Genomic DNA, 18,064 nt, shown 5'->3' on the forward strand with positions numbered 1-18,064 from the left:
ATTTATTATCCATTGTTCCTTTAGTTTTTATTTACTAACGCATCTTTTTTTAGGGATTTTCATACAACATCCGCTGCTATTTTAGGTAAGTTTAGACGTAGATTTCCTCCGATGGCTATTTTATTAATAAGACCACGAGAAAAATAGTTTTTTATTTACTTTCACAAAACTTCGAGGTTTTTGCTGAGTCGAACCTGCTGACGTTTCGCCATTCATCCTGTTGGCTTCTTCAGAGCTTAACTGAGACTGACGCGCATTTTACTCTGCAGCTGCTTGTATATTGCTTGAGGAGGGCGGAGCTAAACTTATCTCAACCTCATCTGTTTTCAATATTGAAGAGGTAGATGAATCTCAGCACCCATTCCCGTCGCAGTCCCGTTAAAGGATTCTCGGACCTTTTTGTTTTGACCCTACCTTTAATAATTTCACACGACCACTGGAATTGAAATCGCGGCATGAGAAGTTAGAAACCTCTACGATATTTCAGACATAGTCCGTGCCTGACCTATTATAACTCGAGACCAAATGTGTTTTACGGTCGTCCTGTTTCCAACTGAATCGCATATGGTGAGACGACGGCACAGCCTCTTTCTAAGAATAAAGCGACCGAACTGGTCTAAATGTAGGAGTCGACTTTCGGTGACCTTCAACTTGGGTTTTGTATCTGTGGACACACGCTTACGTAAATTCGGAAAATTCGTGTCGCTCTTGTTGCTTCGCAAGTGGAGCTTGTTGGGCTGGAGCTGGGCTCCAGGCTATGCGATCCTACGAAGTCCAGTGGAAAATTTCAATTCGGACATGTAAAAATAAAAAAAAAAATGGCCTGTTTATCCTTCGAATGTTTGCACTGACGCCGGCGAGAGAGAGCGGTTCCCAAGGAATTTAAAACATTTTAAATATAGCGGGTTTTTGAACCAATATCGAGTTGCTTAATGTGCTTCACGCGGCTCATATTTTTCATTCCGGAGGAGTATTTTTCTCGGCGGATTTTACGGAGCGTTCTCGAAAGTAAAGTGCCCGCAGAGAAAAAAGAACACGGCTGTAACTATTGCGGAGTTCCACAAGGCCCCCCACATTGAACCACATCATTAAAATCTTATCTTAAATTATTTCACTTACGCCGCAGATCTTTAGTTTTGATTAGTTGTCAAAAGTAGAACATTGTTACAACAATTGCCAACATAGATAATGGGGTTGCTATCAAGGCAGACTTGACCATTTTTAAACAATATGGCTGTTGTCCAGAAATCGAATGATAATTACTTTTAAACTGAAATATCTCAAAAATGGCTAAATGAAATGTCAATAAACTATATGTTTGTGAAACCAGGAAAAATAGATCTACGATAATTTAAAAAAAGTGATGTTGCCGTCATTTTGACAGCTGGCGATTGTCGATCAAAAATCTTCAAACTTTTGTATTTACATTTTTTTCTATCTAGATTCACCCTGTAAGTGGGTGTCAAAAAATATTGAATAACCAATAATACAGGATTAAAAGATAATAAAGAATAAAAAGTATTTTTTCTTTTAAAATGATAAAACCCGGGCTTCATTCTGACCTGATTATTTTTAAGTATTCCGTAAGGATATAATATAAGGGACGTTTCATAAGTTATACAAGTTGAAGGCTGAGAAAAACGAATTCAGCATGCATTTAATGGATAAAAACTTGACGATAGCAAAATATTTAGTGTCCAGTGGTGTGCGGTTTCGTCCATTTTGGATTCGCGATATTTTGACGTCAGCGTTCGCAGAAACGAACAATGCCACATATTCTCACGTATAATCCCTGCCGTGCTGTTAAACGGATAAATATTCATATCGGATGTTTGTTCGTAAGCAAACAAAAGTAAGCAGCAAGTTGAGGTGAAAATGTTTTTATTTGCGGAGTTTATTTTTTGAGACACTTTTTGAACACGAAAATACGTTTATGATAGGCACTTTAAGGCTTTCATAAGAGGAACAGTCAGGAGTTTTAGTTAATTTATAACGAGGTCAATGACTTTTCGTAGAACTTCAAATATCGTAAGTTCAAATTTGTCAAAAAAATCTATTTCAAATTCTACTAGAGAGAGAGAGTTCTAACAGCGAAGATGAACTGCACCGTATAATTATATTAGGGAGAATTACAAAAAACTAGCAAAAAATAATTTAAGCGTTAGGTTTTGATTTTTTTTGCGGAAATGATGTTTTTTATTTAATTTTATTTTTTAATTAATATGAACCTCTTGGATTTTTTTTTTGAGAATCTACAAAACAAAATTTTATTTTATCTTTTCTTCCGTTCCAAATTATTTGCAAGTCAATGTTTTGTATTTGACTTATTTTTTCTTCTAAATTTTATACTTATTTTTTATACTTAAAAACATACTTTTAAGGATTAATAATAACTCAGTATACTAGCGGATGCAGGTGGAAAACACTGAGGCACCGTTTCTCTTGGTTTTGTGACCGACTATGCCATCGCAAATCGTACCGACTATATTTCATTTTATCGTTCGAAGAGCCACGCCCCAACCATATGGTTTCCAGTCCGAATAGGAAGTACGTTCACGGACTTCCGTCGTTGAAACGAACTGACATGACGCCAGCCGATAACAGAACGACCTCGTTTGATAAGCCCTGAAAAGTAAAAGCAACCGAAAATAAAATACTCGAAACGCGTCGCCCATTTTCCTGATACAAAATCGATGTTGAAGGTGTATGAGCCATTTTGATGGGTTCTACTCATCCACTATTGTCTTCTAAAGTAAAAACACATTTCTCATACACTCTAATTGCATTTAGTAACGTTTCCGGATTGTCTCTTAACTGTTTGATTGCCTCTGACATCCTTTGCCGAAGTTCCACGACATTATTACAAGGAGTTTTGTGCACGTGATTTTTTATATGTCCCCAAAAGAAAAAATCCATTAATGTTAAGTCGGGGCTGTTGGCTGGCCAATACATAATTCCGCCGTTCCCTATCCAACTCTTATATATATTCCATGTTAAGAAAATTTTTAACTCGAACAACATTGTGAGGAGGGGCACCAACTTTTGATCCATGAACATCGGGCCCAAAATATGTCCATCTATGACACCGTTTTCGTGTATTTGTCTAGGATTATTTAAAGACCAATATCGCGTATTTTGTATATTACAACCCTCTCTCAATCCTTCATCGGTCCATAAAATGTTTTTAAAAAATTTAGTATTCTCATTATGTCGATTTAAAAAATTAAAACAAAACTGCATCCTCCTGTGACATTGTTCTGCACTTAGTTTTTGTGTTTATGCATTATATTTATATTCTTTCAAAACTGAGTGGAGGGTAATAATACCTGTCTCTTCATATCCTCTAATAATAGAGGAAACTGGATGTACTTCATAGAATACTAATATGTTTGCCTTAGTTTCTTCATTTAGAACATTATAAATTCAGCGTACCTTTTTAGCATTTAACACGTGATCACTTTCTGCAATATCTGCGATTGAACTTTTATTATTCGGATGATAGTGTCTTGTTTTATACTTGGCTACTAACCCTACATTTTGATTTTTTTGTTTACCTTGATATCTATAAAAACAAAAATGTTACAGCCTATTAAAATGTTATCGAGATAAATTGAATGCACGGTACAGCTTTCCAAAGTCCAAGGGCCTCTCATTCCTTTCGACCAAACTGTCCCTTTTATCAGGAAAATTGAAGTTTTTATGCGCAATTTCACAAATTTCTTCTGTCGATGTTGATGGAAGTTTTTCCGTTTTTGAACACACATTTAGTTAGTTATTTTTAGTAACTTTTAGATTTTTTTAAAATTTTTATTTATAAGGGGTGTTTTTTCGATGTATAGAACTTTAAGTTGCAATAAAACAACGATGGATTATTCGATTGACATGAATTTTATTTATCCGAAATATAATCTTGTGGCATTACATTTTAAATACGATTTCTGGCATATGACCGACGCAGCTGGCGCGGATGTAGTCCAATCTGGACGTCCAATTTTCGATGACTTTTTCCAACATTTGTGGCCGTATATCGGCAATAACACGGCGAATGTTGTCTACCAAATGGTCAAGCGTTTGTGGCTTATCCGCATAGACCAATGACTTTACATAGCCCCACAGAAACTAGTCTAGCGGTGTTAAATCACAAGATCTTGGAGGCCAATTCGCGGTCCAAAACGTGAAATTAGGCGGTCACCAAAGGTGTCTTTCAATAAATCGATTGTGGCACGAGCTGTGTGACATGTTGCGCCGTCTTGTTGAAACCACATCTCCTGGACATCATGGTTATTCAATTCAGGAATGAAGAGCCCTATACCGATCACCATTGACTGTAACGGTCTGGCCATCATCGTTTTTGAAGAAGTACGGACCAAACAGTCAGTTTTTCTGGATGTAACGGTGTTTCGATATATACTTGAGGATCAGCTTCGCTTCAAAGGCGACAGTTTTGTTTGTTGACGTAGCCATTCAACCAGAAGTGCGCTTCATCGCTAAACAAAATTCGCTTATGAAAATCGGGAACAACGGCAATCTCGTTTTGGGCCCATTCGGCGAATCTGCGCCTTACTTGATGATCGTTTGGCTTCAATTCTTGCACGAGTTGGATTTTGTAAGCACCGCAAAATCATCCATAAAGTGGATGGACACAGATCCAATTCCTGTGCTCGATGGCGGATGGAGTCATTCGGGTCTTCCTCAATGCTAGGCTGTAGAGCAGCAATAGCTTCTTCTGTACGCACCGTACCGCGTCTCTGGGGATGCGAGTTATCAATAAGAGTAAACGTGGTGCGAAAACTTTCCATGGTTAATCGAATTAACTGCTCTGATGGACGATTTTGTCGACGATAAAATGGACGTAGTGCGCGATACGTATTCCGCACAGAACCATTATTTTCGAAATAAAATTGCACTATTTGCCAGCGTTGTTCAGGCGTGAGTCTATTCATGATGAATTGCCAATCCAAACAGAGAATAAATCACTTGACAGCTGTTAAATCGTTCGCCATCTTGAACAGTAATGCCAACTTAAAGTTCTATACATCGAAAAAAAAAAACATCCATTATTTACCAAAATAGGTCTGTGGTACGAGTAAAAAATAATGCGATCTTCCAGGAACGGATTTAATTATAAAGAAATGGGATCATTTAAAGTACCGTTAGTGTTCAAAATTTTTCATACGATCAAAATTCCATCCGACTTATTTTCGAAACAAATGATCCCCTTATGGCGGGTTCGACGATCTCCTCGCCGGCAGACGATAAAAGATTAAAGCCCTTTGCTTCGAAAAGCTCCTTGTAAACTTAATTAAGCCTATCGATTTTCCACGATCGCCGCCTCGGGGAAAACTGTTGAATCACGATCAACATGTGGCGGGCAAGGAAGCTGACCGGCCATTTGTTTAATGAACGTCGTTCTGCGAGGTACTACCGTCGTGACAGATTGTTCAACTCAACGATGCTTATTGTTTAAGGAAATTTCAACAGGCAATTGTCATAAATAATATTTTCACAAATTCCTGAACGACATTTTTGGAATCCCTGGTTAAAATAAAGATCACCGCTTCTGAGATATTCGAAGTTTAAGATAACACCCGCATAAATTCTTGTTGAATTTAAAGCTGCCCAAATTAGCAAATACATGATATTATCTTTTAAAGATATAATCCAGTCCATTCACATGTGGAAATTTTGAAAAAATCGACTCTATACTACACACTTTAACAGATTTAATAAAATTTCAGAATTCATATTTAAAGAAATATTTAATAGTTAATTATCTAGCTTGCTTGAAAATACCCAATAACAGAAATAGATAATTAAAGTATATATTGTAACTAAACAAGGTAACAATTTTGAATAAATAAACCTATAAAACAAAAAAAAAAGAAATAAATAACTTATGGTAATACTGTAATACATTTTCTATATATTGTCCATCCTCTGCATTTCTAACCGACGCAATGTCACCATTTTTATTAATAATATTTAGGAAATAGCGTTATCTTTCTGAAATATGTTTTCCCGCAAGTTATTTACTTCTGGCATTATTGTATTTTGAAGCAAAATTTAAAAATTCCGTCCGTTTAAATATTTTTCAAAAAAAAAAATGGGCCATTCCGATGGCCCTGCTAATTAACTTTTTTCATTAAAACTTATTCTCTGTTAAATAATGGTGGCATTTTTTTTATTGTGCATCTCAAACGTCGTAAAAAATGTGCCTCTCAAAATGTTCGTCCATCGTGACCATTCAGAAGTTTCGTCTGGCATCAAAATCATGGTTGAAACAAAAATTATGGTAGCGTCACAATGGGGCAATCAAAATAGAAAAAAAACACATAACCCTGATTTCTGAATAAACTATGCAAAATTCCAATAGGATATTCTTAAGAAAGTGATCTTTCTTTTAACCATTTAAAATAACCAAGTTGATGTCGGGGAGACCACTTTTGTGACACATTGTACCAACAAAATTATAATATTTTAAATTTTCAGAAGAGTCCAAGAAACTTTTGTACGAAACTTTTTTTCGTATCTCCTGATTTCCAGATCGTATAGTAGGTCGTTTTATTTGGAACATAGTGTAAAAAAAAAGAGCGTGCGTTGTGCTAATATTGAATCTATTCGAGATATGGCGCAATATTTTGAGGCAGTGCTTCCGAAATGCGTTGTTACGATACAAAAAGTCATTAAGCTTTAAGCAATTTCAAGCAATAATAATGCTTCGATAAAGTACAAACAACGGAAACCCAAATAAAGATACAGGACCGACGCAATAAAGATTAAATTTTTTTCGTCCATCGATATTCTTAATTTTAGTTGCGGTTTCAGTGCGTTGCTGCCAAATCTACCAAAATAATTATAATATTAACAAGATTTTCATAATGATTGGGAATTTTATTTCAACCAATTTCTCAAGCTAGACAGAAAAAAATGAACCAATTTTTTTTTATGTGTTTTGATCAAATGGCCAATAGTTAGGCGTCGAAGCAGTTTTTTTTTCAAACCCGCTTCAAAGCTGGAAAGTTTAAGCGAAATAAAGTTCGGTATCGGGACTCCATTTTTTTATCACGACCGCGACGCGCGTTTTTGTTGACTGTTCGCGATAACAAAGTAAAACAAAACGGTATATTGTGTTCCAGAACTAGGGGGATGGTTGGGGGGGGGGGGGGGGGGGGGGAGGAGAGATAATCGCTAAACTGGCGTATCTGGATAAAAAACGCCTCAATATTTTGGCACGATTGATATTCCGCTTTGGGATGTTTATCGTAAAAATTCGATTTTAAGTGTGTTTCCATGTACGCAGTTAAGCGGACCATCCAAAAAGTTTAACGTCCAATGTTTCTACTCTTAATTAGGTACACAAAAAATATTTGTAAACAATAAAAGGTCGGCATTTTAATAATTCCCTTGATTTTGAACAAAGACAAACAGATACCGGACGTCAAAGAACACGTAGTCCAAATTGTTAAGTTGAGTTATGTTTTCGGATGAAATAATAAAAAACATAAATGGAATCAGTGGTGGACGTTACCTAAGCATCAGTAGAACGAACTGTGCTTTTAATAAAAAGTGTATGTATTCTTATGCTGTAAACTCCTGGCATCTCAAATGGAATTTTATCTCTGACGGATCGAAGATGTTGAGAGATTTTTGAACAAGTGGTAAATCTGGTTTTCACGTTATATTTCTTTTGATATTTGGTCAGTGATGTTTTGAATATAAAGAACGCAGAACAGCATGATTGGCGAAACGTTACCTAATTCGACTCCAGAAGTTTTGTAAAAAGTATTAGAGTAGCCGGAGGAAGATTCTTTGAAGAATTAACACGTTTTCTATATTCCGTTCCATTTAATTTAACAACTCAATAGATTTTCCTTAACCAGTTTTCATACAGTTTCATTAAATTAATTAAATTAGTTCATCCTGCTATCCAGTTATATAAATTAGCACTTTTTTTGGGGTCGCTATCACTTATTTTATAGTTTATCCGCTAGGCACATATAAAAAGAGAAGCCAATTGAAGGTTACAAATGAAATATTCCGTTCGCAATAAAACCCTCGTTAGGTCAGCCGCAAAATGTATCGGCACAACCAATTCAAAATGTAAGATCTGCTCGAAGTATCCCGGAATCAGATGGATTACGTAACCCCACGCGATCCGTGAACATAACCAAAAACTTACTTTCTACTTCCCCGAGCGTGCGAAAACTTCCTCCGCAGCCGGCAGGCCGAGGCAAACGCGGTTTCGAATAACAAATCGCCAATTGTAATTATTTCGCCGCTTGTCCTTGTCTTGTGTTATCCAATTTTTTCTAGAAAGGAAGTCGTACGGTCTGAGTGTGTCGCGTATTGAATTCGTCAAGTTGGTCAGGGTCGTACTCTGATTAGTTTTTGTTTGCGAATCGTGTCGCTGGCGAATCAGCCGCCTCGAAAGGTCGATGCTGGAGAAACGCATCGAGAAGAGGCCCCTAACAGACGTAAAATGACACCGTCTCTTTTAGATCCTTTTGAACCGTAAACCTCCAGATATCAATTCGGAACCTTGCTTTCTGGGTCGTACAATAAATTTTCCTTGTCGACTTTTATCAGATCCCAGCCAATATGAACCTTTCTTTCAGTTAAAATAACTAACACATGAATAAACCAGCATCATTTTCTGATATGAATGGCAGTCGAAATCTTCTCTTTTATCATATATCTATGGTAAAATCAATTAAAAATAAACATTCCCAAAATAAAATTTACAAGAGCAGATAAAGGAGAGATTCTCTACAATATATTACATAAACCGGTCAGTTTCTTTAAACCAGACATATACTAAAAACAAATCAAAACGGTTATTACAGTTTCATCACGTTTTAATGACAGAGAAAAATACCAACTAATAACTATGAATCCCCAAGCTCCAAAATTATATTATTTAATTAAATTACATAAACAGGATATGCCAATTAGACCTGTAATTTCTTTTGTAACAGCACAATCGGTTAAACTTTCAACAAGATTAATAAAAATTTTAGAATATCATATTGCCTTTAAAGCAAGATATGTTATCAAAAAATCATTCGAACTAATCAACAACACATTAAAATTCCTCCTAATGCAGTTAGTTTCCTTTGACGTCCAAAATCTGTAAACATAATAGACAATATTCTTATTCAGAGACAAGTTAACGCAATCATAAAACAAGACTTGTTAAACGGTTTATTCATTATTCTGAATTTTATATTGCTAAACAAACCCACTTAGTCCACTACTTGCAGAAATTTTCATGGACAATTTAAAAAAATATCATACGTAAACATTCTCTTATAAAGGATTTCCCTGGTGGTATAGATAAGTAGATGATGGTTTTGCTCGTTTCACTGCACCGGAAAGACAATTTCAGTCCTTTTTGATTTGAATGATATTAATTCCATACATAAGCGTATTAAATTTACCATAGAGACGGAACTAAATAAGTCCTTAAAATTTCTGGACCTAACCATATCTAAATTACAGAGCAAAATAGATTTTTTTATTTACCAAAAACCCTCACACACGGACACCGTAATTCATAATAACTCAAATCATCCTCACACACGCAAAATGGCACTTTCCACAGCAAATTTTTAAAAAGAATTAAATATTATAAAACACATACCTTTTAACAATGGTTTCGACCCCTGTTTGATGGATAAGATTATAACTAAAAAACAGTTTCAGATAACGCGGAACTCTATCTTTCCCATATTAAAAGCTGAACCCAAAATTTATAATACATAGCAAGAAAATGTCGAAACATTTATCTAAATTTGGTATTAAGTTTGCTTGGAAAACTGAAATCCCAAATGAAAAATTTTTAAAAAACAATAAAACTGAATCGCGAAAACTCATGTCCGGAGTCTCCAAGTTGAAATGTGGATCATAAAAGAGCGTATAAAAATAAAAGTTCGGATTCTAACTACGCCATTCATTTAAATTCTGAAATGCACAAATTTGATAATAATTTTGATATCTTGCAAAAAGCAACACACTAATTTTGTTGGAAGCTATGGAGATTAATGAGATATTCGAATCTATTACTTAATGACCAATTGGATTTAAATGCGTCTCTGTTTTTCAATTTAATTTATTTTGTATTTGATAAAGGCACGGTGTTGTCGAAACAGCTGTCATAAATTAATAAATAACTTTCTTGAAACGTCACTGTCTGAGTCGAACGGCAACTTTTCCTTATCGACTTTCATCAGATTCCAACTTTTCTTTAAAGGTTATAACGACAACCACGTCCATAAACCATCACGTCCTTAAACCATCAAATTCTGGTTAGAATTGCAAATGTTACTATCAGAGTCCAGTCAAAATCTGCTTTTCAGTCTCACCAAACATACAGGCATCATCTAGAATAGCCTTTTTCTCAAGTTGTTGCACTAAAAACCACAAGAGGAAGAAATAGTGCAAGGCAATTCTCATATCGCGTAACTTGCTATTAGAAAAACAAAATACTTTTACCGGAAGTGGTATTTTCAATTGTAGAAGACATTTGGAAACAAGGGGATTTTCGGTTTTGCAATGTTCGCAAAATTTTCTTTCAACTCACGGGTTCCAGATTGCCACATGAGGTGACTCGAGAGGTTTAGTTTGTAAGGAAGAAATCGCTTCGCGTGAAGATCTTCCATTTCCAGATTCATGAAGACGTTGATGCCATTCAATGTAAAACTGCATTTAAATTCTTTTTTTTTTTATTATCCGAAAAACCGATTCCTCCAAATTTTTAAGTCGTTCTCTTCGAACCCGATCAAACGAATTCGGTTCTCGCATCGCAGAACGGCCTTTCCACAGAACCTTCCGACGTAACAATGAAACGTTGAAGAAATTAAGAGGTTGTGCAAGTACCCGTATTGCGTCAAAGTGTGATTTATATCGCCGCATTAACATTTAAAGGAATATATCATAATTTTAATTGTAACCCGGAGTAGAAAGTTTAAACGCCTACCGTACGCGCGCGTATATTCGATGTGGCTCAAGGCGCGACGTTCTACGGCAAATTCGAATCGAGATCGCTTACGGCTAACCATTTTTGTTAGACAACGGTTGACTGTAAAGGGCACAGGGTGGTCCAAATTCGAGGGGCGTCTATGAATTTAAGCATTTGCGGCATAGTTAGCCCAAAACTAATATGCATGTTACGGGCTCGATTTTCGAGAGAAGTCGACAACTAAAAACCGCATCGTGATATGTCAAAGCGTTTCTGAGCCACAGGGTGACCAAAACTAACCGAAACTTTTTTATTCGTAAAGGTAGACATTTTTATTAAAAACATTTTTTGAACATTTTTTAAGGGCAAATCTACCTGTTTCACCGATTTTGTCTTAAAGCCTTTAGTTCACGAGATATAACACAAAATTACATTTTTTTTAAATGGAATACCCCAATCTTTTCAAAAAAGTTCTCTAATAAAATTTCCTGTCTAATGATGTGCCATAAACGTATTTTTATTAAGTAATTAAAAAGATATCTGCAATTTGTAATAATTACCATAGTAGGCTGTGCTTAACTCTGACCTATGCAGTTTTACGGTATCTATCTAGTTAGCTGTGATCACATAAACACAAATACTACATGATAAGATGTTATATTGAAAGTACCGAAAATCGACGGACCCCGTTAAACCTGTATTTCCAGAGATATCCGGCAAGAAGGCAACCTAGCTCAAAAATATTTTTAAAGTTAAAACGTCATCTACAAGAATACGGATCCTTTACAAAACCGCGGCCTAGGACGTATAGAAGCCTAGCCAAAGATAGAGAGTTAGAAGAACTCAAGGTTCTGGGAGAAATAGAAATTAAAGCGAATACTTCCACCAGGGCTATGGAGAGAAACACTGGAATTCGTCCGGGTGCTTAAAAAACACAAGTTTAGACCCTATCGATCCCGACGGGTGCATCAATTACGGCAACGAGATTTTGCTGCACGACGTACACTTTGCCAAACGCCAAGAAGACCTCGATTTTGCCAGAAAAGTTATTTGGACGGATGAGATAAGGATTTCTAGTGATGGAAATCTAAATGCCGAAAGATACTAACAAATTCTGGAAGAGCATCGTTTATCGACAATCAAAGAATGCACGACACATAATTAATTTGCTAAATAATGTGTGTGCCGAAAACTGGATCGGAACTAAAGATCCTATGTATTGGCCCCCCAGGTCTCCAGACCTGATCCCTTGCGACCTCTGTTTGTAGGGGAGAATCAAGGCCTTGTATTTCGAAATCGCCCAACTAGAAGGGAAATGGAGGAGGCACTTCGTACTGCATTCAGACAGCTTCGTGGGGTAGAACTTCTTAATGCAGAAAATAGCATCAAAAAAAGATGTTAGATATGCTTACAAGAAAACGCCCGTTTAATAGTTTAATTAATAAAAATTTTAAATAAAAAAATTGCTTTTAATAATTTAATTTCCGTTTATTATTTTAGGGTTGGTAGTTTAATAAAATAGGTGTATGGCACATCGTTCGGCAGGAAATTTTATGAAAAAACTGATTGTTTAGAAAAATTAGGGGTATCCCATTTAAAAAAATATAACCTTATGTTGTACCTCGTGGATTAAAGGCTTTAAGACAAAAACGGTGAAACAGGTAGATTTGCCCTTAAAAAATCTTCAAAAAATGTTTTCAATTAAAATCTAATCAACAAATAAAAAAGTTATGGAGGGTTTTTAGAAACGCACATTTTTAAGAATCACCCTGTAGCTCAGAAACGTTTTGAAATATCACGATACGGTTTTTAGTTGTCTACTTCTCTCGAAAATCGAGCCCGTAACACGCATATTAGCTTTGGACTAACTATGCCGCAAATGCCATAGAGGCCCCTCGATACTTATATATTGGTAAAAATTACATCTAAATAGCGAATGCACAAATGAGAAGTTGTAATTTCACACATGCACGCATAAACCCCCTTCCGTCGAAAAATGAACGCGAGATACTTGGGGCCTTAATCGATTTCACAGTCTTCGGTCTATCTTAGCGCGTGTTTGCAAAAAATCGATGGCGAATTCCTATTACGTGTCGGCAAAAGTGAAAATAAGCGCACGATTTACTCGATGACGCAAGCGCCGACGTATTTTCCTCACGACTTTCGTTTTGGTCGTTAATACTAACGAAAAAAACTTGACTCATCTGCGGAGTCTGACGAAAGGAGGAACTTTGCCAGTGACAGCTGCAACAGACCAGAGTTGGACCTGCAATCTGTAATTAAGAATCTTATTTGATGATAAAGACGATATGGAAACATATGAAGTAGTTTCCAAGATTAGTTTTCGCATGATTTCTTTCCGAAATCACGTGAACCTAACCAAAAGGTGTCGGAATATTTATTTTTTTCAGGCAATCGAAGCGTTTAGTTTATCTACCGTTCTGCTCCAAGTTTGTGGTACTTTTCTTTCGAAATGGTAGAGTATTTTTTCCCAGATGGTGTATGGGCGTCTAGTAGTGTTAAGGTGTACCGATCTGCAGCACAATCAAATTATAATATTTACGCATAAGCAAGATCCAATACAAAATTTATATCACTTAGGCACTGCAGGAACGGAGTACCAATTGATAGAGTGAAGAACAAAAGTTGATCTTATTCTGTTGATGCTTCAAATATAGAAGGGGAGATTATTACTCAAATTGAGGAAGAATCAGGACGCTATAAACCAGCTTAATATGGCAAGAACAACTACTTACAATTCCTTGAATCACCACCGAACCGAACTGAATTAATTCATAAATTAAGTGCAAGCTAGTGTTAAAAAATTTCCTCACTTTTATGACGTCATTAATATTCTTCGCGGTTTGTAATAAACGAGAATTATGACGACTCTTATAAGAAGCACTCCTCTGACAATCTTCACTAGAATCATACCCATACTTTGTGTGAAGGACCAGACATTATCCAATTTGCTGTCAGGAAATTACTTAAGTTGTTTGAAATTTTTGAAAACCAAGCATCCACGGTCCACTGTGCAACAAGTGCAGTATTTTTTTTTTAAATTAAAATTAAATTAAAAATTTTAAATTTTATATCAGGGATTAAAAGAGGGGCTCTCAATAACTTAATTTTTTTTGGTTATTTAGTTGGTACGATCTTATTAAGTTACACCAAGAAAAAACAATGGTATTAAATCTATACAATAAGTGCATAGCTGTTTGACTACCAGTATCGTCATTGAGATTGTAGAAATGTAAGAGTTCTCAATGTTTATAATGTGCTGTACTGAAATTTTTCATCTCTCAATTGGTATGTAATTAATTACATTTACTTAAAGTAGCTGAATTGAAAATAAATATCAATTTCTAACAAATATTCCTGGATTTCAGTTTTTGGATTTGTGTAGCAGGCGGCTGTGGTAGCCTGACTATAAATATCTATATCTATGACAATAATAATTATTAGAGAATATTTTTAAATCGCCGGCACTTCTATCCTGGTGATAATCTAAGCAAGAATCCTTAATATTCTTTGCAGACAACAGCAAGCAGCAAGAATAAATGTTTTATATAATACGACCAAAAATATAGTGCATTTATTGCTTTGACGTTTTAAGTATCTTACAGTACCTTAACCACAGACCTTTGCAGGACCGTGACAGATGTTTATTCTGCATTAAGTAGGTCTTCCTGAGATGGACCGTAACGAATATTTGTAAAAACTTGAAATATATACTTATGAAACGTAAATGGACCAATTTAAATTTGATTAAGCATCGATGCTGCGGCATATTTTCGACCCTGCGTGGCTGTTTTCACTGGATATTTCAAAGGGTGAGAGTGCATTCGATTTATCTTAAAGGTACGTTTGAAAATGATCATTTTTGTCTTGTGTGCCTGTTGGTTAACAACATTATTCTTCTTGTATTTTTGTGTCTTCTACATAGCTTTGCGCATTTTTTGAAAGTTTTGAGTCCGGAAGTTTTTTGAAATTTGAAGACGAAGTGGAGATAGTATTCGATCCTAATGACAATTTAGAAGACGAACTACCTCAGCAAATATGTCTTCGGATGCTAAACAAATTGCTTTGAATGTTTACAATTTTATAAGAAATTCAAAACGGGAACTAGGAACAGCCGTAAAATCAAGTGACATGACCAAAGTTCCTAAGTCAACTCTAAGCAAAATTCTTACAAATATAGTCAAGAGGAAAGTGAGGGAAGATGCTGGTACTTGGCGAGTTTTTAAAGAACATGTAAAGTAAATAATGTTCTAACCCCAGAAGAACTGCATACCGACATAAACGTTAGTTATACCAAAGAGTCGTTGGGTACTTTTTTGAAGAAAATGGATTTTCAGTTCCAAACAAATACTAAACGTCAAGTACTAATGGAATCTCAAAGAATTCAACTAGGTGACGCAGTAGCGATAGTGGCGATTTTTTCAGTGACCGATACTGTGTAGAACATGTTTCAAGAATTGCTCGGCGAAAAAGATTGACAGCATACTTATATCCCGCTTGATCGCGTAGGTAGGACGGTCCTGGAATGGTTACGGCAGGGTAGGCAAAGTTAATCACTGGGTCGGTTGTAAAAGCACTATATTTCTGGTGCAAGTATAATAACATCGTTAAAGATTTATCGATGAAGATCGACACAGGCCATAAGTGAAGCTCGGGAGGCCACTTTGAACGCCATAATCGCTATCAAACGCAGTGCCGCGGCACCGCGACCCGAGAACAAAGAACTCGCGCAAACATAACCTCTAAAAACGGTCCGGACTGATTTACCTCGGGCGCTGCTGCGTCGCGCGTTCTGGAAAACACGTTAATCCACACACAAAGGGTCGAAACGGCGCCCGATCATACGCACTCTGACGTTTCCGTTAAAACGCGTCGTTTTTTCTCTCCTCTCTCGCGACGTATGCAACTCGTTTTACATTGCGTAACGACCGGCGCGGCTCCCTCGGAGTGAAAGTACCGGCCACCTTGATTCGGATTGCACAAATCCACGGAGCATTGTGCGCGTTCGACAAATTGGAACTGAAAGGAACGCGCTGAGAACGGACGAGATGGCCGACCGACGATCGTTTCTCGACTGGAGCCGCGGCACGCAGGAGCGGGCGACGACCGCCCCGCAGGATCGCCGAGTAGCAGGAATCGAGGCGGCGACGTCACGTCGATTGTCGATTTTTTTCGAAGAATTGTTCGCAATTCTTCAAGCCTTCTGGATCTGATAACGCGTTGCAGATAAAGATGATGACAAACACGGGAATACATTCGAGATATTCTTCTGTCGTCAACTTAAAAAAGATTCGAAGTCATCTATGGAAAGCCACCTCGCCTCTAGCGAATCCCTAGATTACTCCTTCGATATATCGTCAATACGGATTAGGTTCGACCTAGAATACTCTCAATATTTTTTCAGGTACGTTAAAAATCGAGAATCGGGAATCAGACCTTTTCATCTTCATTGAAAAAAGATTGTCTCCAACCAAAATTATGGAAACGCCACGTTAATGAGACTTTTGTTATTTGGACTTACAACTCACTAACATACGTTGTGCCATTGCATTAAAAACAAGTAACAATCTGATACTCTTAGACACTCTTATTGGTAGAAAATCAAACCTAACATTGGGCCATTCTGTTTACGGCAACCTAAACACACAATTCTCTTGTTTACAGAGTCGTAAAACTATCTCGGCCCAAGCCACTGAACTGAAAATCGCAAAATAGACTTTATCACAACCTTTAAAAAACGAGTCCGAAAGCGACCCCACACTTGCCACTATTGTTCTTCCTTACATTCAAAACATATTACATATCAAAAGTTTAATTCTTCAGGTTACTCTAAACTTCTTCACTCCTCCTGAGTCGGTTTTTGCTGAGTCGAACTTGCTAATGTTCAGCCAATCATCTTGATGGTTACTTCAGAGCTTGACTGAAGCTGGTTCGAATTTTACTCTGTACCTGCTTATATATTGTTTGAGGGGAGCGGAGCTAAATCATCATCATCATCAGTAGCACTACAACCCTGGGTGGTTCTTGGCTGGGTTTACAATTCGCCTCCATTCCTGATGGTCTTCTGTCATTTGGGGTTGGTACGTGTATCCCATTGTCCTGAGATCTGATTTTATATTATCTCGCCATCTTAAACGAGGTCTAGATTGTCACTGCAGACTAGCTTTGTAATTCTATTTTCTGGACTACGTTCTATGTGTCCAAGCCATCTTAGTCGTTTGGATTTAGTCTCCTGGACAATGTCCGCTTCCTGATGTATGTTTCTCCGTTCATTGTTGTTTCTTCGTCTGTAGTTTCCCATTTCAGTATCTTTTACAGGCCCAAAGATTATTCTTAGGAATTTTCTTTCAAAACACCTCAGTTTTCTCTCGTTTTGTTTCGTCTTTGTCCAGCTTTCGCACCCATACATTAGTATCGGCCTTAGTATGGTTTTATGGATTTTAATTTTGGATTTTCGCGATACCACTTTAGATTTAAGGACTCCAGAAAGAGCAAAGAGACATCGGTTTATGCTCTGGATTCAGCTTTTTAGTTCTTCTGTTATGCTGTTGTCCTCTGTTATCGTCACTCCTAAATACTTGAAACTAGTCACTCTTTCGAAATTGTAGTCTCCCATTGTGACATTTTATCAATGACAGCGTATGCCAGAAGCAAGTGTAGCGCATTTGGTGAAAAAATTTCTAGGTTCACTTCTGCATCTCTAATGACTTTTTCTAGGGCGATATGGAAAAACAAGGGGGATCTCCCTGTCGTGGGCCGTTGTTTATGTGGAAATAGTCTGACAATGTTCCTATATGGGCAGCACTTTTTGAGCCGCTAACGCACATCTTTATCAGTGCTATGAGTTTTGCTGGGATGGAGAGTTCTGACATGGATTCCCACAAAGCGGTCCTCTTCACCCTATCATATGCCTGTCTAAAGTCTATAAATAAATGATGAATTCCTCCGTATGGAGAAAATTTGATCTGTGGTTGATCTATTGGGTCTAAAACCACATTGATATTCTCCTATTATATTTTCTGCATGTGGTGTCAGTCTATGTAAAAGGATATTTGCTATTATTATGTATGAGGTGTTAATAAGCGA

General features: G+C 36.8%; 1 protein-coding gene across 3 annotated transcripts in view; it reads right to left on the reverse strand.

Moving 5' to 3' along the window:
* Positions 1–18,064, reverse strand: part of LOC132705719 (brain tumor protein) — a 109,991-nt gene that overhangs the window by 43,804 nt on the left and 48,123 nt on the right. For 2 of the 3 annotated variants that reach the window (XM_060676523.1, XM_060676522.1), the window contains exon 1: positions 15,746–16,038. The exons of the other annotated variant lie outside the window; for it this stretch is intronic. The gene's annotated coding sequence lies outside the window, so the exon portion shown is untranslated. Of the gene's footprint in view, positions 1–15,745; positions 16,039–18,064 lie in introns of those variants that run through there. 3 annotated transcript variants of the gene reach the window in all.

This window comes from Cylas formicarius, unplaced genomic scaffold (assembly GCF_029955315.1).
Source record: "Cylas formicarius isolate icCylForm1 unplaced genomic scaffold, icCylForm1.1 PGA_scaffold_7__23_contigs__length_41026272, whole genome shotgun sequence".
Taxonomy (NCBI): Eukaryota; Metazoa; Arthropoda; class Insecta; order Coleoptera; family Brentidae; genus Cylas; species Cylas formicarius.